This window comes from Lathamus discolor, chromosome 10, assembly GCF_037157495.1.
Source record: "Lathamus discolor isolate bLatDis1 chromosome 10, bLatDis1.hap1, whole genome shotgun sequence".
NCBI classification, from domain to species: Eukaryota; Metazoa; Chordata; class Aves; order Psittaciformes; family Psittacidae; genus Lathamus; species Lathamus discolor.
In genome coordinates, this window is record NC_088893.1 from 17421342 (window position 1) to 17442066 (window position 20725).

At 40.3% G+C, this 20725-nt stretch overlaps 1 long non-coding RNA gene across 1 annotated transcript; it reads right to left on the reverse strand.

Annotated features, from left to right (window-relative positions):
- Positions 1 to 1196: 1196 nt before the first annotated feature.
- On the reverse strand, positions 1197 to 19514 carry LOC136019979 (uncharacterized). The gene is made up of 5 exons (XR_010615141.1): positions 19423 to 19514; positions 19122 to 19276; positions 6781 to 6998; positions 2141 to 2223; positions 1197 to 1401 (listed from the first exon to the last, which is right to left on the reverse strand). It is a non-coding gene; the product is annotated as an uncharacterized LOC136019979 (long non-coding RNA).
- Between the last annotated feature and the right edge of the window lie 1211 nt (positions 19515 to 20725).

Sequence of the window (20725 nt, forward strand, 5' to 3'; positions counted from 1 at the left end):
ACCTGCAATGGGCTTTATCAATATGAAAGTTACACTCAGCTGCTGCACCTGTATCCCAGAAGCAGCCTGCAAACAGAGACTGCTTTGCTCTTGCTTCTCACCTAAAATTACAACAGACTCTCCTGGAAAGGTGTTGAATTCCTTTTCACTTTAAAAAACCCAAAAGGGGAAAAAAAAAAAAAAACCAAACCAAACAACTAAAACCAAATGAAAACCCCCATAATTCAAAAAGCATCTGAATAATAAAATGCAATGCCTTAAGGAAATTCATACACAACAATGGTGATGTTCAGAGAGGGGAAAAAAGTGCTTTGAAAATCCAAGTAACTAATATAATGGGCAAGAAAATGAAATATAATCTTGAAAGTGCCTTCAATGAATTAGCTTTTGTTTGTAAGTGATTTAATTAACAAAATACTAGCAAGCTGCAGAAAGAGCGATATTATTACATGGCTACCACTAGGAAGCAATTACTCCTGGTCTCTGAGAAGTAAGAAGTCCCCCCAGCATTTAGCATCACTTCTTTTTTTCCTAAGGAAGATATTAGAGACTTAAAATAGTTAAATATCCTCTACAAGCAGGCAAGGAAACTTAAAGCTTCCAGGCTTCACCTTCCAAACATTCCTCATGCTTATGGAAAGCGATACTTGACTTTGCAAAGGGTTTATTGCGGAAGAAAGTGGTTTAATACTGACATGTTTGAGGTTTTTTATTAAAGTCCAAGTTCTGCAATGACTGAAGAATAAGCATAATTTTATGCCATGCAAGCAGACAACACATGCACTTTCATGTTATCAGTATGAAAGTATTTGCAGGTTCAAATCACAAGACTAGGATTAGACAAGCTGAGTGTTTGCTTTTGTGCCCACAAAACCGACGGACAAACCCACTAAAATCAGGAAAGCTCTCACTTGTTCCTTCACATCAATGCTAGCGGTGATGTAAGTGGTTTTGCACATATGACAGAAGTGAATTTGGCTGTAGGTATGAATCTCCATGTCTTCCAAGGAAATCAGCGATGGAGAAAACCCGAGCAGAGCTTTTCACACATTTTTCAACTGAGACAAAGTGGTGAAGTTCACAATATTTACTTTGCTGGTTTTGTGCCAATTAGACAAAACACAAGGATGAACCCATTGCAGATTATGTTTTTCAGCACTCGCTGCTGAAAGCATTTAATTAGTTATTCTCTTGGGGTCAATAAGTATCTGAGTTTATCCAGAACTGATGGCTGAATCTGTTGGTTTGATCTGGCATTTTTATCTTGTACATGTGGCTCTTGCTAGGGACTAAGACCACTTCAGGAATGTAATTTAAGTTTATAGAATAATTGTACCAACAGCAGGTGAAAGCTACCATTGTTTGTTTTAAACAGTAATGGAGTTCATTATATCTTCTTTTCTGTAAAGGGAAGAAAATAGCATCTGAGAAGTATTAATGGTATTTTTTCTAGCTGAAATAAAGACAATCCACGAGACTACTTTCCTGTTTGCAAAGGGATGCTCTGTGAATGGAGATTTCTTTTCCCCCCTCCTCTCTTTAGAGGAACAAAAACCCTCAAGAGAAGGAAAACACATTGCCAAAACTGAAGCTTTTTGTGAATTATTATGAGAAAATAGAAGTGGTTGATCATCTGTCATCAGGCTTATAAAGAAAGAAAAAAAGTGAATTAAACTGTAAGATTTTGGCATTTGAGACTTCACATTGAGGCATGAGCCCTTTATTTCTCCTGGTGCCAATTTTTTCCTCAGATAGCAGCCAGCTCTGCATCCGATAAACACACCTCATACCACACAGATGATGTTTTCTGGTAACACGATATTCAGTCAGGCTTGGCTTAGTGCTAATGTAAATTGGCCACATGAAATGTTGTTTCAATGTGGAGCTAATCCAATCAGCTGGAAGTTACAAGAAATTCTTTCATAAGAGGGTTTATTTCCTATTCTTATTCGTAGAGATAGGACCACATGGTGGGAACTGGACAGTCTTGATGTTATTCCAGTTGTTACCACTTTGGTTTTCTGGTTTAAGCAAATGCAGCAGCATAGAGCATGAAGATTTGGCTGGCACTAGAATAGTTTTTAGTGCTGGAAGTAAAACAAAGGTAATGATAATCAGCTGGTTTAAACACTTCACGTACCAAACGTCCTCTGGTGCCATCAGATAGTTTCTCCTGTGTGTCCACTGTGGTGGAGCTGGGAGCATAATTCTAGACCTTAGGAACTAGGAAAAGATAAGAACACATGAAAGCATCCAGGGAAGCAGAAGGTTACAGGTACATGCATTGAGAAAGCAATTACAAGCTGCTTACTTGGATTTTTACTTAAAGTCACAACTGTAAATGAGTATTTGTGGGGTAGGTGAACTTCTCACATGACAGCTCTTCCCTACTATATATGTATGGAATACCACTTTTTCAAGTTAAGGATAACAGGATCATGCTACCAAATGGGCTGAGTCCTCCCAGGAAAGGTACATGCCTTGTATTACCTGACCATTCCCACCAAGGTGGGTGTCACCAGCCTGGAATTCGTTACACAACCTACAGGATCCCAGAAAGAGATGAGCTTCCCAGATATCCTGGTATTCTTTCAGCATGAACAAAAAGATACTTTTAATGAGAGATGTCAGGTGCCAACATCAGGCAATTACTGGTTATAAAACTATTAGTCTGGAAAAGTGTCCTGTCTTTGTGTAGCTTGTTGTTAAATGACCCACTTTGAGTGCATCATTTGTCATCATACAGAACCAGTCTTTGTTACTTGAAACAAAGCTTAGACTTTTAGTATTCACCAAGGATGAAACCATCTTCTAAAAGTAAGAGCATTTTAATTTGAGGCACTTGATTATGTGGCTTTTGCTTTTCAAGCATGTCATACAATGCACTGGAAAACCCTGTATCTGGGAGCAGTTTTCCATTAATGTACAATAGCCTCTCAAATAAGGGGAAAGATTGATCTCTCTCCTCCAATACATTAACATCTCACTCTATTGGACTGAGAAGACTTATAGAACAGCAACCTTCTGACAATACCATGAATTATTTAGCTGCTGGGGTGCAACACATTTATTAGATTGTAATTGGTTTGCTTTTGCCAAAAGGAAGCTGTTTGTCATCACCACCTCTGCATTAGCACAAAGTTAATCTCACCAGTGTTTTAAAGAGACCTACATCAGCTTTGAACTGCTTCACTTCTGCTTTGTTCTAATGGTGCTTGAAACAGTAAGAACTGGATAGTCCCATCAACTGCTAGTAGCCACAAAAATGTAAATACATATTTGAATTTTATTAAAGAATATTCAATAAAATTAGAAAGTCATGAGCAGCATTCAGATGGATTTACAGCTCCAATAAGCAAGCCAAAGTTAACAGTCAGGTAATTTTCTGCTGAGAATCCACTGCTGATCCAAAGTTAAATGGATTCAGCTACAAATCAGGTTACTAATGAGCTCTGACCACCTACTCCGAATCACAGGAGGAGGGAGCTCATACTGCACGAGACTGAAGATAACTAATGCTGAGAAGGCACACTGGAGAAAGGAGTCTTTTTCCTTAGGTGTTATCTGTTTCATAAAGTAACTCATTTTTATAGTGGGGTATATATGGATGTGTATTGAACACATGCAGGACCTCTGAGCATTAGAAACGAGACAGCAGTCTTCACAGAACCCTCAATTTTATTTTTCTATTTTAAATCATAAAATGTCTATTCAGACAGTTACAGCACATGGCTGGATCACGTTCCAGAATGCTCGCTCCCTTTTCACATTTAATATACTGAAACATATGCACAATCATGCTGAGCAGAGTAATTGGAAATTAAACAGACAAAATTACTCACAACAGCAATATTTTACATTCAAATGAGTTCCATAACATATGGCATTTATGACCTAGTCTAATAGAACATTTGGTAGTTGCTCAAATGAAGCAGGTGCTTTCTTTCTATACTGCTGGACCTGCTAATGCAGACGTTTCGCTCACAGACACTATTCATGGAAGGGTGCTGGCATATCCCAGTCATCTTCAGTGACTACAAAACCAATTACTCACACTTCAGATGGGATGGAAGTTTACCCCACAGAGTGACCCACAACATGGGGTTGCTCTTATCGGCTGTAACTTCCCCAAATGAGAAACTCAATGAGACCAGTCTCAGACAACTCGCTATTTCATGCCTTTGCCTGCAATATCATAAGCAGGAATATCTATACAAGAAGTTGACACCAACAAATGTGTTCTGTAAGTAATGATTTATCTTTCCTTGTTTGTATCCCTCAATATACATCTTCTATAAAGTTGCTCGTTCTAGAGATCATTCAAACAGGGTTCTTGCTATTAAGAACATTTGTATATACACACCTTGTGTATTTTAAGAAAAATACTAGTAAAAGAAATATCTACTTTTACAGCCATAGCCAAAGATCACTTAAAAATGTATTGGAAGAGAGAGTAGAGCTGTCTATTATACTGTGCATAGCTTTGGGGTGTTAGGGATTCTATCAAATTGTCAGGTTATTGATAGCATTCCTCAGTGTTTGGGATCACAATTTCACTCTGCATACAGAGTAATACAGCCAGGATCACTGGGGGAAGGGCCATGATTTTAGATTCCTGGATCTCATGGGCATGTAGGAATCAAACTAGAGTGTTAACTACTTTCTCCTTCAGTGGCAGGTAGCATTCCTCAGTCTTTTGTTGCTTTCTTTTTCTTATGCTGTTTGACCTATTTGTGGTAAACCCTTGAACAGTAATTCTCCTTGTCTGGGAAACAATGAGATGTAGAGTAGAAAACTGATGTTCTTCATTACAGCAATTTTCAACCTGTCTGACAGCAATAGGAATTCAATTACAGTCCTCCAGTGGCAATAAGCTCCATGCACTAGATCTTAATTGTTCAACCATTAGTTTGCAATTTGCATTTGTACTGTAGTGACAGCTGACTGTTTCCATCAGTAACAGACATTTATATTCACCAATAAACAAATACATCAGTACATGTAGCTCAGCAAGGAAGCCTTCTATAATGATAACTCCAGCTTATTTACTTAGAATACTGCAATAATTCACGGCTCTGGAGTCTGAACTTATCTGTGCTGTTACAAACTACAGACACAACTGTGCATTCTGAGGGGTAGTTATGTTTAGTATCCGTGTTGTTCACATTTTGATTCCTTCCTCGCATGAAGAAATCAAATGAATCCTAACAAGAAAAGGTTTCCAGTTTAAATGGGTATGATTTGAACACTACAGTTTTGAAACATGCATGTTATAGATTCACACACAGACAAGTGTGCATTTATGAGGGTGCAAACAAACCCTCTATCTTTTGTATGGGGATAGTCCCAGTATGCAAGTCAAATAGGCATAAGGATGTGTGAAATTTCTCCTAGCACAAAGCCTTTCTTTCTCAGGCAACAGAAGTCAGTCTCTTTTTTTTCTATGCACTTGAAGATCACAAGTCTTGTTCTGGAAGTGTGATATTCCAACACAGCAGTAAGGAATCCATGCATTCCTTCATAAAAAGGCAACACAAGGCAGAGGTGAATGCAGATAAGGAGCAGCATTTCTGCAGCCTGATTAGAGGGAACAAGCATGGGCACGTCTGCAGTAGAGGCAAGGGTCCTTTTCTGTTGGTGCGTCTACCTGCAGGCCCTTTCTGGCAGGTTATCATGGTTAATATAAGGACAGTTTAATAACCAAAATATAATAATTGTAATGAAAAGGAAGACAACAAAAAGAAATCAAACCCAACACAGACAAGTGATGTGCAATACAACTGCTCACCACCCGCTGACCAATACCCAGCCTGGCCAACTTCCCACAGTTTCTATGTCAAGTGTGACATTCTGTGGCATGGGATATCCTTTTGATCTCTTTGGCTAGCTCAGGTCAGGTGTCCTGTCTTTGGTCCTTCTCAGCTTCTTGTGCCTCTCCTCACCAGCAGGACACAAGACACTGAGAAGTCCTTGATCAGGGTAAGTGCTACTGAGCAACAATTAAACCATCAGTGTGTTACCAGCATTATTCTCATACTAAATCCAAAACCACAGCACTGACCAGGTGCTAGGAGTAAAATTAACTATCCCAGCGAAATCCAGGATGCAAATGAACCGCATCTTCCTACTGGTGTGGTCATGCCAGCTCTCACAGTAACCTCAGCTATGTTATTAAAAGCACTAACTCAACAGCTCATGGCCTTCACCCACATCCATCACCCTCCAAGATATTTGTAAACACCACTTTACAATCATTGCCAAAAAGAGAGGTGAAAAAGCACGATTGTGTTACTAGGGCATGTAAAGCGGACATCACTCCAGCACAGGTACAAGCTAGCAGCATGAAAGAGCTCTGTGACAGCAATAAAGGAAATTAAGGACTGGGAAAGCAAGAGGTCAAGACTGAAATTTAGTAACCGAGCAACATGAGGGAATTAGGCAAAATACCTGCTCTTACATCACCTTCGTGTGGCAACTTGCATCAGTCTTCACCACTTGTTTTTAAAAGCATGTTATTAAGAGCCAGGAATAACAATAACAGCTTGATGTTGTGTCCTGCAGGCAGCTGCCTCACCATGATGCATTACTGCTGCCTCTCACTACACAAATCACTTCAGGGTATGGTTAACAAGAAGACCATTTCATGGAAGCAGATATCAGAGATTTCTGTCCAGGGCTAAATATCCTTTTTCTTCCATACAAATAACATAGGCTGAGACCAGCAGCCTTGAGATCTTATCTAGCATAAGCCTCTCAGCCTAAAGATGCAATGTACTTTACCTGTCTCTAAGGAATAATTCTGGTGGTGTTTAAATTCGTGTGTTCAGGATGGAGCCTGCTCATGACAGCCTTTCAGAAGAGAATTTCCACTTCATTATAGTTTTCCTTGTGGACACCATTTACGTTCTTGGTATTTGTGTCAGATACGCTCTCTGGCATCCTAAATCTAAGTAGCAATTTGTTACTGTCAGTTTTTATTTCATGGGAAAACGTTGTACCTGCAATAGTAGGAAAAGAACATCAGAAAAATTTTAGATTAATTTTACTTTTCACACTTAGAGTACATAAACCCATTATTTTGATTCAGGAATCAACCTGGTTCAATTGTTTAAGCTGAACCACAGCAACTGAGCCTTCATCAGTACAAACAGGAGCTGCAGCCCTGCTTCAGAAATGTTAGAGTTTAGCTTTTTCATATGCCTGTCTTGTTTCAAAGGCTTGACAACCTGCAGCACTAAGTCAACACTAATTCCTAAGGCCCAAACCCTAGTGTGCGTTATGGGATCATCCTTATCCTAACCTAAATTTTAATTAGGTTAAGGGAATTCAGTTAAGTCAGCAAACGGGAGCAGTGAACTGAGATAGCAGCTGTATTTTCAGGGAAACTCTTTTCTTATAGAAAAGAGGAGGTTCAGTTCATAAATGCCAAGTAGATCACAACCCAGACCCTGCTGCTGGAGAGAAATACAGTCATAAGTATGTTGTACAGAATGAAAACAACTAAACCATCAAAAACCCCCAAGCCACCAGTATTTACCTGGGTACAGAATAGACTGACATCCAGGTAACTGTTTTAGGTTGCAGACTCTAGTGGGAAAATATTCTTGATTGCACTAATTACATTGTCAGCATCCCCATAGTTCTTTCCTCACAAAGGCAGCACAGATGCAAGTCTTTATGAATGGAACAGGCAGCCTTTCAGCTTGGCAATAAGATGCTGTATAAACAGCACTGAAGAGCGCTGCAAGAGAATTCAAAGCAGTAAAATGTGCTGTTTTGATCTACATAACCACTTTGAAAAGGGTAAGTCTCCATCAACCCAAGGTATGTGACATGTCAGATGTTACTGTCAGCTCTCAGCTGCCTGCCCTGAGCCTGATAACAGCAAGGAGTTGTAATGAGTGTGCTGACAGAGATATTACAAGCCATAAGCTCTGAAAAATCGATGAAGCATGTACCCTTTAAGGCAGTCTGGTGAAGTAACATCAAATATTATTTCAGGTGTTATTACAGCTTTGTATGCAACATTTATTCAGACTGATTTTGTAAGACAAGCCTTATAAGCACTTTTCCCAACCTCAAAATACTCAGCGTTATTATTGAAAAGAAACACAAAGCCTGGTTGGATTTGCTTTATGCTCCTTAATCGTAACTCTTATCTCCTTCCTGCTAGAAAAAATACAAACCAAACCCCCCCCCAATAGCTTAACCCAGGGTTACTGCTTAAGACAGAACTTGTATTTGTATTTTCTTCTTTGCATAAATATTGCACTGCTTGACTGTGCATCAAGCACTTATTCCAGTGAGCTTTGACTGCAGAACACACTATCATGATTCATCATGCATTTATGTTTACTAAATGCTATAAATAGTGGAAAATAGACCGCAAACGATGCTTTATGTTTAAATCACTGTTTTGTCTGGCCAAAAATGTCTCTAGAGTAGTAGTGCTAGAATAGGTACATGTTTTTCCCTTTATACAGCAAACTCACATTGACCAGACAGTAAATCTCCCAACAGATATAGGTACAACAAAGAATAAGATGTTCCAGACTTGAGGAAAAGAGCCAGATTTCACAGTCTTTAAGCAGAACAGAGCTCTGTTATGCAGAACAGCACTAAAGGCACATGGTCTGCCTTTCCCAGGCTAGCATGAACAAGAAGAGATCAACTAGGCTGTCTTATTTGAATGAATTATAACTCTACAGTAAAATACTTTCTAAACACGAGTTCTGCTTCATCTGCCGCATTGCAATGCCACAGCGAGACCCTGTTTGCCACAGCAGCTGAGGTTTCACTCCAGGCATGGTCCCTGCCCAGCATGGAGCCTGCAGAATGATCCACAAGCAGCTTCTGCCTGCTTCTGCCAGGCAGCTCACCAATCCCTCAGGGATATGCTAATGCAGGAGCAGACAGCACCAGCATGTGAGAAGATGCTCATGTTGTATTTTTGCTTTCCTTCCTCTTTATAAATATACATATGGACAAATCCCTAAACCTTCAATGGGAACTTGAGGAGCTCAGAGGAGGATGTCAGGATTCTTCACCATCCTGGTAGCTTATTTTTCCTTCGCTCCCCATGTGGATTGTGGAGTGCTCTGCTGTCTACCCCTCCTGTCAGGGTGTTGCTGACATGCTGGTGTGATACCCAGGGGGAGGAGACGATGATGGACTCACCACACCATAGGCACCCAGCACATACCATGACAAGGATCTCCAAAGCCACCTGCCAAGTATGTGCCTGAAGACTGGCCTGTTAGAGCACCACAGAAGCGGTTCAGTTAAATGCCACCAAATCAGAACAAGTCAAGGCTCACTGAACATTTCAATGCAACCATGTCCTACCCTTCCAAGCTCACGCAAAGCCCTTCAAGGAAAGGGCCAAATCCAAATGCTCATCAGGAGTTTCCTCTGAATTATTTTACTACGCCCTCACTGTTTGGCTGCACCCATTTTACTGAGGTCCTTTGCTCTCCCTTGCTTCACACAGGAAGGGAAACAGAGATATTTCCACAGACAGCAGCAGAAGTCTGCTTTAGTGTGAGATGTCCCTGCCCATGGCAGGGGGGTTGGAACTGGATGATCTTAAGGTCCTTTCCAACCCTAACTATTCTATGATTCTAAGTCACACAGGAGCAAAGGACTCCTGGAATTCTTCTCCACCATCTCCTGCTCTAATGCAGCAAAACCAACTTGCTTGCGAAAAGAATCCAGCCATGGAGCAGGCTGGTCATTGTAAGAGCATACAGCACTCTGCTCTGCTATCTGGTTCCTCTTTGGGAAGGGAAAGGGAAAAATAAAGATACTCAAGAAATCGCTTTGTCAGTTTGGAGTTAGTCTGTACAAAAGGTTTGCATCTACTGCGGATGTATTTGCCTATTACAGCACAGTACACTGAGGAATTTTGCCTTCAGAAAAGCTACAGTGAAGAGTAATTTTAACACTGCATAAAAGACATGCTTTTATGTTACCTGTTAAAGCAGTAGCTGAACACTGAAATACAGATCTCTCTTCCAGGTAAAGAAAACAGTTCAGTATATATGTCATTGGGCATCCTACCTAAAGGAATTTCTTGTTTTCTGACAGACCCAGCACTCTACCTCCCACCTGAGGTTTAGTTTAGCACCTTCCTGTCTACTTCTGCTTTTTGGTTCAGTGGTTTCAGCCGACCATGAAGAATCATAACTGGCTCCATTCCAAGCATTTCCTATACAATTTCTGAATGTTTGGATCAGAGCCCTTTTTGAACAAAAGGAGAAGCTGTTGCCACTTGCCAGGTTTTAGTTAGGCTGTAAGGCTATTATACATAAGCTAACCTAACAATCTAGAGGTGACTGCAAGTCTCTTGCTGTTTCTTTTTCCCCTAGAGGTCACAGCAACTCCACTTTTAACATTAGAATCTCAGACAAGAAGCTTTTGGACACTATCTCCAGCTCATGGCAAGCCTGCGTAGCCAAGCAGTCATTTTCAGTGCAGTTACATTGAAGATCACTACCATGCTATCAGTTTGTTGGTCTCTTTCACAGAAAGGTTGCTTACTTTGCTCCTCCATTTATAAATTGAGACTATTTATTAAGCTTTTAGCAGACTTCTGGCGTTAAAATGCTGCAGCATATATGAAAATGTGTGATCAAAGGAGGCCAGCTCCTGTTAACGTTTCTTTTCTTCTAATCTTCCACCCTCAGGCAAAAAACCTGGATGAACAGATAAGTTGGTCCCATGAGGTGGATAAAACTTCGATAACAAAGCTTATGCTACTTACACTGCTACTCATTCAGATTTTTTTATTGAAGAAACACAGGATTTCACTTGTTTCCAGCATTCACTCACAGAGTAAAGGCAAGATTATGTCCTGTTTGCTTTCCCTTTTGGAAGGTAGGAAAGCCATCGATACCAACTCCTGAAATACTTTCCAGGGGAAAAGATGAAGAGGTAGGAAAGAGTTATTTCACTCTGTATATGTAAGGATAAGCCAGAAAAATACAGCAAGGCAGACCAGGATAGTAATTTTGATGTATTTGAATACGTAGCTAAAAAAAGTCAATGAAAACTTGTTCACAAAGACCATCTGTTGTACTCAAATAGCACGTCTACCAGTGTGGCCTTGTGGCAGTTTCCAAAGTAACAGGAAGATAAACATTTTAGGTACCTCTTTACATCCTTCTGATCTTAAGAGACCTGAAAACTAGTCCAGAATTTATGACATTTTTGAGAACCACCTAGAAGATTTAAAGCTTTTTTAAAGAAAGAGGCCCAGGGGACAGCATCATTGGACTTCAAATCCCTGCCAACAGTTTTAATGAATAAATGCCTTTTTGCTGTTACCATACCAACCTGAGCCAAGGGTGGTATCCTTTTATTCTACAGACAAACATGCAGAAAAACCCTATTTACTGAAAATAATCGAGTATTCTACTACTTAGGTGAAAATGCCTACAAATGTGTTGCATGAAGCTTGCTTGAGAAGGAAAGCCATGAAGTGGGGTTTGTGGGTATGTAAAGATTTATGGTCAGCCTTTGGTTTCTGACACTGGAGCACCTGAGAAGCTGGGAATGAGCCTCACCTCCTGCTCAGTAGTTCTGCACTGGCTCATGCTCAGCCTCCAGACTGCAATAACCACCCAAAGCAAAATAAACAGCAACACTATAAGGTAAAATAACTCATGTATGGGACAGAACACCCAGTTCCACCTTTGGCATAGGAAGAGTCCAAACAGCCTACCCCACTAACTTCAATAGGCAGGCAGATTTACTGCAGCCCATTTAAACTACCAGGAGGCATATTCAAAGGACGCTTTGCAGGTAAAAAGCATCTATAAGCATATATATATATATAAGGTATTTGCATACACATCTACATGTATATACATCACCCAACCAACTCCTTGAACAAAAAAGCCTCTGTGTCTCTCTGCATGCTACAGGAGTGCACTGTGACTCGTTGGGAGGGAGAGTAGATTTCTGCCAATGTTCTCAATGGGTTTCCAGCTCAGCGGGTTTATTCTTTGAAGTTTCATCTGTATTATTTCAGTATTCTCTGCTGCACATCACCAGGGAGGTACAGGCATCTCTCACTAGTGTGAAAGATTTGACCCAAGCATAGATCCTGCAAATTCATGCTTTTTACAGTGGCAGCCCTGCCTCTTGACACAAGCTGCAGACAAGCCAGCTCTAGTCGAGTACTTCAAACCCTCCTCCGGTGAATAAGTAAAACAGTTCTTATGATGGGAGAAAAGGAAGTGCAGCCCCTGGGGATGTACCCCAAGAGCTGTTAGCCAACTGCCAGATACTATCAGCTTCAGCTGAACCTGAACCCAGCAGTTTCTTCCTCCTGGGGGTAGTGTCTTGGGAAAACAAAAAGCCAACTCCTTCTTGCAGGCTCAGATTATCTGATTGCAAGGGGAGCTGCCGCTGTAAGAGGATTTGCACTAATTACATCGAATATCATATAAAACAGTGTTCAGAAAATAATAGACTTGAAAGCCAGAAGGTTAATGTGCACACTGACTCCGAATCTCTCACTACCCTGAACACCCATGTAGAAAAATGCAGTCAGGGTGCCTAGTAAGGACACGAACCATAATTACTTTATGGAAATGATTACCTGGCAAATTAAGTGCCGAAAGAACTCCCTTCCACACTCATTTAGATAGCCAGTGAAATAAATAGCAAGATCAACAACCACAAAACTCTGTCTTGTTTCTGCAATGAGACAGAATCCAGCCATAATTTGTTGCTAGCATTCACAGGGATGATTGCAGTCTGCCTGCTTTAGTGGGCAGACCAGCTCATTCCTATGCAGCAGGTGTAGGGAAACATTTCCTACATATAATCACTTTAACCTGCTGCAAACACATTATAGTCATACAGTTTACAGACTCATGTACTTTTCAGCTCAGCGAACACACATTAGGTACTGAAATTGGAAATACACTTGGTTTAAGTGAAGAGTGTGGGTTAAAAGAAATACGTCTCTACCAGCTTCATATAAGTGCATCCCATTGTGGAAACACACTGCTCTGGTGGCAGAATTTGACTCTATGTGGTTTTATAGCTCTGTGTAACAGAGACATCTATGAGAAGAAACTGCATCCCTGTGGGAACGTGCAGGGTCAAGACGAGATGTGATAAAAGCCTACTCCCTTTACAGCAGTCTGAGAAAAGCTATTTTAGCCATGGCATCAAAGGAAAAAATACATTCCCTTTTCCAGTGGGGGCTCAGGATGTAAGTACACAGAGAGGCTTGACTGCATTGAACCCACAGGTCTCCCCCTCAGTCCCAGGAGCAGAACTACTTCAAACAACCCCTACAAGTGAGTCTCAGATTGCTTTTGAAACACATGCAAATACCAAAAATAACAGTGAGAAATCCAAATCTCCGATTTCCAACAACATAAAACTTATTAAAATACTATAAAACATTAAAATTATGCAGCTTCAGATTTGCTTTACTTGTGCTCCCACACACCTTGAAAAAACTATGAGAAATAACCTTGTTTGATAATGTCAAAACATGCAATACAACCTGAAAATTCCTTCAAAACCCTGTACTCCTGGATACAAGATGATTCTCATAAGACATTTTAAATCAATCTGACAAGCACCACCTATACTGCATGTGTATATATCCCTGGATGACCATCCTGCTTCTCTCACACAGGAGTATTCTGCTTTCCTTCTCCATCTATGGAGAAGCAGGAGCAGTTATTGAAATATTGATCTAACTGAAAACAGTGGCAGTTCTGACCTTATTGCAGTCACTTGTTTTCCTTGCTTTAACATTTACTAGGATTACACCAAGCTGATTTTAATGGAAAGGTTTGCAGGATAACACATTGTTGTAAGGATCTGCTCCCTTAACATCGCAAGTTGCCTTGCTGTTCCTTAGATACGTACATTGTTCCACTGAGGCATAGATGAACACTTATGTAGTTTGGGAAGGCATTTAGGAAGTATTCCCATTTCTTCCCCTTTTTCACTTTGTCTCCAAGCCATGCATGAGTAATTACTCAGTTCCTACAGGAATAAAAGCTCCTTGGAGGATGTTCATTAGCAATTGGGAAGGGGGAGGAGGAAAATGACTACAAAAAGCACTCTGCTGTTTTCCCCCATATGACTGTTATTGTATTGAGGTTTATACCGTAAAGTAGAAACAAAAGGTACAGTAGAAAACATGTATTAGGACAAAAGATGCTGCATCCCACCTTCAGTTCTGTATTGACTCATGTTACTCTGAGGCCACATAATCTCAGCCTAAATGGATCTCCCACTGCTGGATTGTGTCTACATGAGGAATTCTTATATGCCCACATTGGATCTAAAACCTAGGGAAGCACACAAATCAAAGCAGAGTCAGTGTCCTTGAGGAGTAATGAAATAAGTATTTTTAAGGCAGAGTCCAAAGTGTACTGCCATTTTAATCTTATTTTGAAACCTGTCCATGTCATACAATTTAAACCAAGCTAGAAGACATCATGTACCTATAAAACTCACCATGAAGGCAGGGGAGCAGGACTAACAAGGCAGATGCATTATGAAGCTTGCAGGTCCTACAATTGCAGCTAAAATCCACCAGATGGCTCAGTGAAAATTCCAGCCTAGGAATTCTGATTTCAGACTCACAGGGCTTAACATTTATTCCACGGGAAGATAAGAAATGAAAGGCCCATGCAAACACATAGCACTACTTCCCCAAACGCCAGACATGCCTGCTTGCCATGGCTGCACTGCTAAAAGTACATAACAATATGTAGTTTTAGAGATCTATCCCCGATACCATAAACTCCCATTTTGAAGCTATTTGCACAGAACCTCCACCCTTGATAAAGAGCCCGTTTTGGGAAGTATGTAGGAAGAACCCATTTCCCAATGGGAGTTATCCTGACTAAACAATATATTCAAGTGATTCTTCACGGTTGTAGCTTAATAATAATTGGGGGTTCAACAACTGTTAAGCAAACTTCCATAATTTAGGTGTGGGAACTTTTCCTCACCGTCAGGAAAACTTCATGGAAGAGCAGCATTCCCACAGGCAAGCAGTGAAAAGCACTTTGCTTACGGATACTTAAGAATATGATTCTACAGTGACTATCAGCAGGTTTGTAGAGCGTGGTTTTGAATCCCAGAGCCAATAACAAAGCCAGCAGCCTGAAAGGAAGGCAGAGCCTGTCTTCAGGCAAAAAGACAGGACAGACAGAATGAAGGATAGATGCACAGAAGGGATTAGTTTGTTGATAGCTTTTGAATAGCAAGTAATCTCACTTGGCTGCAAGGAATAGAACAGAATGTAAATACTGAGTGAGGAAAAGACTACAAGATGGCATTTAAGAGTTAGGGTAGAGCCCGCATGGACTTTTGTCTATTAGTCTTGATGGACACTTAAGTAGTCTGATTCTTCATTTGATAGGACAGCTGTAGGGAAGCATATTACTCAAATGGAGATAGAGACTGCTTAGGGCGTTCTAAATACGGTGTTGAATGTAAAAGCAGAAAAATATGCAAAATGGAAGAAAAATCATTGCACCAGTGTAGACTTTCTGACACCAGCCTGTCCAGCTAGTGACTAGGTGGCAGCTGTGGCCCTTAAAACTGTTCTGCAAAAACTGGAAAACAAGGCACGAAGATACCCCGCACCAGTAATGGAAAAAGACACATTCCTCAACCAACACATCTTATAACTATCCCTGCTTGTTTTTCTTGTCCTGGCTACAAAATATCTACTTCTGTAAGCAAGCCTTATACTTACCTTTAAGGGTCCTGTTATCATAAAAGCAAGTTTTGCTCATATTTTCTCTTTTCTAGCTACAGACAAGCCCTTGCAGTTATAATGAATGAGTGTTTTTGTTCAAAGTGTGTTTTATTGATCAGCCACTTTATTCAAGAGCATCATCAGAAACTCATCTACTTATTAATTACAGCTTCATAAGTTATCTTAACACTCTCCCCTAGGTACTAGCTCTTCCTCAGGCTTATCTGTCATTTCTGTCAAGAGTACTTCCAATTAATTGGCAAGAGAACCAAGGAAGCACTGACTTTGTGGAAAAATGACATTGGCATGGATTTATGAATAGCGCTAGAGATATATGAAATAATGAACGGCAAAACAGAGGTAAATTGGTGCTTCTTGCACCAGGCTGTGTGAACATGGGCACAGTCTACAAGAAGTTCAATGCATCACTGAAAGAAAACATTGAAAAGGCCAAGTACGTTACATACTGCTAAATTAGACTGAAGGACTCATACACACATCGTGATAGTGAGGGCAGGAGTCTACAGAGGTTACAAGCATTATGTAGTATCAACTAAATGGAGAAAAAGCACCAGGGCTTATGTACTCTGGGAACAGATACACTATATTTTATCTGGTTTACACAGTTGCAATGAGCAGAACAAACAGCTTATTAAATGCTGTGTTATTAACTACAAGCAGGGCCACACAAATTTATTCAAATACCATTCCCAAGGAAAACACATGCCCTGGACATGCAACCAAGTCGATACTATTACACTCAGTAATATTTACTGTAGTCCTCAAGACTGAAGTCAAGTTGAAGACCTGACCACAAGCCAAAGTTCAATGCTTATCTCTGTATGCCAGTTCCTGCAGACATAAGGCAGAGCCACATTAAGACTAAATGACTGGGTAGAGCCCCTGAGCTTGCTGGCATGGGTATCACCTCCATGAGCCAGAGATGAAGCTGGGACCAGCCTCCTGCTCTTGTCCTTTGCAGCCAACAGTCCTAACAAACCCTACTGTGGCAGAGACCAGCACATCCCAGAAAAGCAGCAGTAGGAAGGGTGAGAGTGCAGCAGCAATAGCTTTTAATGCTAGCTTGCACCACATTTATTCTCTGCCTGACTCAGGCTCCTGCAGCTAATTCATATTTGAAAATGCCACTCTGACTCCTGGTGACAGGTTCAAAATGACAGACCAGAGATCAGCCCTGGTCCTGCTGCCGCAGCTCTGCTCCATTGCTCCACTTGGAAAGGGGAAGAGGCAACTCAGCACAACTTCATGCATAAGGCAGCATCTTACTTTTGATGCTAATTTTCATCTTGAAACACAAATGCAAGTTACCACCACTTCATGACTATTTACTATCAAGGATTTCAGTAAGCGCGATGAACATTTTGCAGGTTCTACTCAGATATTATGGCTGTTACACTTCACATGTTAAAACATCCAAATACTTAAATGCAGCTAAAAACACTTACAAGGGTGATTGAAAACCAACCTGGAGCTATATTCACTGATTCCTATTGAAGCATTTGCAGAATGCCTAAAAAACACAAACTATAAGAGATAAAACAAGCTTTTTGCGTCTCTAGAGTGAGATCTGTTCGGGTTTCTAGATTTATGTTTAACCATAAAAAATATTATTTTAATGGAAATAGATATTTACACTTAAAAGTATGCCTTCCAGAGGTGAGCTTTAAGAAAACATTAAGACTTTTCAGTGACAGCAGCACTAGAAGAAAATGCACGCTTCATATGCCCATGTTATTACTCTTAACTGTGGATAATCTACTACTGACTATTGGAATAGCTGGAAGGGAGGGAGCAACCAGTTTATCTGCAGAGCAATTGCTGTATTTGCTAACATGTTATATTGCAAAAACTGTGATAAAAACCATAAATGCAAAAGGGAGGTAGATATCATCTAAAGAGGGGAACTTTTAAGCCAGGAAATGCTCTTTTATACTCATCTGTGTATTTTGATTAGAAAAATCTATTGAATTTTCCTGTTTTCACATTCACACTGGGGGGTCAAGACATCTTTTGGCATACAGGTAATATATATTTTCACAAAATAGATGTGGGATGTCACAGCTATGAGGCCTGCATTACACCAACATAAGAAGGTGCCCCTCTAAAACACTTGATGGATGATAACACACAAGATGGTTGACAGCTGGATAACAATCTTTTTCTTGTGCAGCATCACTGTATCATCACCAGCTGCTTTGTGAAGTAGCTTTTAGAGCTGGCTATGCATTACAAATGTTGTAATGCTTCTCAGGCTGTTAACCCTGTTATTTACTGATCTGAGCATCATCAATGAATGCTGGAGCATATTGTTTTGAGAATTTAATAAGTCTATCATTATGAATAATTCCCCCACTAAACCTACAAAGTAAGTGAAAAAGAAAGCAAGAAACACCTTCTGTAATGTTCATTTTACAGGAAACTTTTAAGATGGGCCAATATAGGGATATTATTCTATTTAATTTAATCCCCAATTTATGTTGACTCCAGCAGCTCTCATACACCTCCCTGCACCAGAGAACAGCAAGATGAGAACACAAGACTGAGAGGTACCTCCCAGGCCCTGGAGTCTGAGCCTCAGCAGGCAACTTGGGTTAGAACTTTCATAAGTTAAGCTTACATTAAAAATCCTGTTGGGAAGCCTCATTCCTCAAAACCTTTTTCTTCTTTCAAAAACCCAGTTAAACGTAACTGACCAACAACATGGGTGGCTTTAGCAGCTCCATGGAAGACTCCTGTGATCACCCACAGGAGCAAGGCAGCAGCCTCCTCCTCACACCAGTCCTTGTCTTCAAGTCAAGGACAGTTTTGTGTTTAAGACATCAAACCTTAGCTTGTTCAGCAGCAGCTTCCAATTGCTTAAGCACAGAAGTAGCAGGTGTCTAACTGCCTTTTCTGCCATTTTCTTCCTTAACACAACTTTCTGCTTCTTTAAAGCTCCATTTTTGGTACAAAAAACACAATGAAAGGCTGAAATTAAGCCAGCTTCCAATTTCTTTGTTCACTCCCCTGCAAAACCTAAGCATTCATAAAGACTGAATCTAACAAGAAAGCACCTGGTAAGTCTTCATTTTCATCACTAATCAACATTCCTTGTTAACCTTAAATGCATGCTCTCACCTTGGAAATACACAAAAGATTGCACGCAGTCTTCAGCAATAGCGAATACATTTCCAAACACCAGACACAAGAGTAAACCATCTTTTCCTTTACGTGAAAAGTACATTTGTGCTTCTGCTAACGCTTGCAATAATTCAGGAACATTTAAGGTCTACAACGTACGGTACATTAACACCCATGAGGGCCTGCAGAGCTAAGAAAATTTGGCATCCAGCTTAATAGTTTGTCAAATTACCTTGTCACATTACTTACTGTCCTCCCACAACATTTTCAAATTGAGTCTGATAAGGCTTTTGCTTCCAAGCAGCACTTTCAGCCACTGCTTCCTAATGGGAGAGGACCCCAAGCCAGCCCTTTAGAAGAGGAATGCCTTACTTTACAGTGAGTTCCCTGCAAAGACCAAAAACCCTTTAGTATGAACTAAACTAAGGCTTTATTAGAACACAAATCAGGGTAATTCACTTTTTAAGTAGAGGAAACTCAAGAGTGTCTAAATCAAAAGAAAAAGCACTCCCAGCAAACAGGAGCTTGCTTACCTGATCCGTGCAAGCAAAACAGTATCTCCAGACTCAGGAACATGCTGAACAGCCTGCATCACTTAAAAGCCAACTCTTCAACAAAGCCTACTTCTACCACTTTAGAAGCAACATCATACAGCTACCAGCACCCAGGAAAAAATACCCACAAGCCCTCCTCAGGACACCTGAGTTGCCATTATTAATCACAGGTGTCTTTATTTTCTCCTGTGGATGAGCTGGGGGTTTGGAAATTGTTTCTTGCTAGTTGAGGTTAATGGAAATCTTTAAAAGCTGTGTCCTTCTGTGTGTAACGTGCTCAAGGAAGTGTTGGAAAGTGTTTTGGGATCTGTGTGTAAAGGATAGATCCGCACTTCTTAGACTGCTCATGCTGAGACTTCAGAAGGTTTATCAAGTAGAAGAATAGGGCGATGTGGTTATTTTGAAGGAGAAATGTGCTCTTTTAGTAGAAATTGAGCATTGGGCAGTTTAGTTCTCCTGTGCCTCAGTACTGAAGCTGCTATGTGGTTAAAGAACACAAGAGCATCCATGGTACAGCCTTGAGAGGTTATTTAGAAACCCACTGATTTGCAGAAGAGCTGCTACTTTGAAGGAATACAAAAAATGTTAGAGCATATAAGCTTATAACAAAACAAAGACTATTCCCCTTTGAAAACTCCATGGCCCAACAGTCAGTAGATCAGCATACTACAGTATAGTAAATAGCTACTCCAAAACATAAAGGCAAGGTGTTATTCCTACAGATCCTTGAAGTTGATTAAAGAATAAATAAAGAAGTCTAATGGCAAGCCCCTGTAATTTTACATTTATTATAGTGAAGAGGGTCTTGGGGCAGGAAAAGCTTTTTGGAGGCTGGCATGTGAATTGAAGGCATTTTCTAAGCTGCAACAGCCTGTTCAGTAGCTGCACCAGGCAGGTAATCAAGTCCTGATGTGCTTTCAGTAACCAGTGTAGCAGCTCCTTTGGAGACTGCTCATGTAGCTGCAGAAAAGGAAATGATGGCTGAAAATTAGGCTGGAAAGTGACATTATTCTTTATGACCTAATTCAACAAAGCAGTTAAAGATATTTTTAACTCCCAATACTTAATCTTTTAATTAAGTATGTGATTAAGTATTGTGTTGTGTCTAATTTGGACTATCTGACTCTGTCTCATAATTAAATAGCACCTCTAAAAAGGGGCTGGGATAGGAAGGATTTTGTTACAGGTTTGATGTTTGGATTTTTTCTGTAGCAGAGGGAGTTTTGCTGGAGAGATTGGGAGGATGATAAACTGCAACAAAAGCATATAAATGAATAATTGA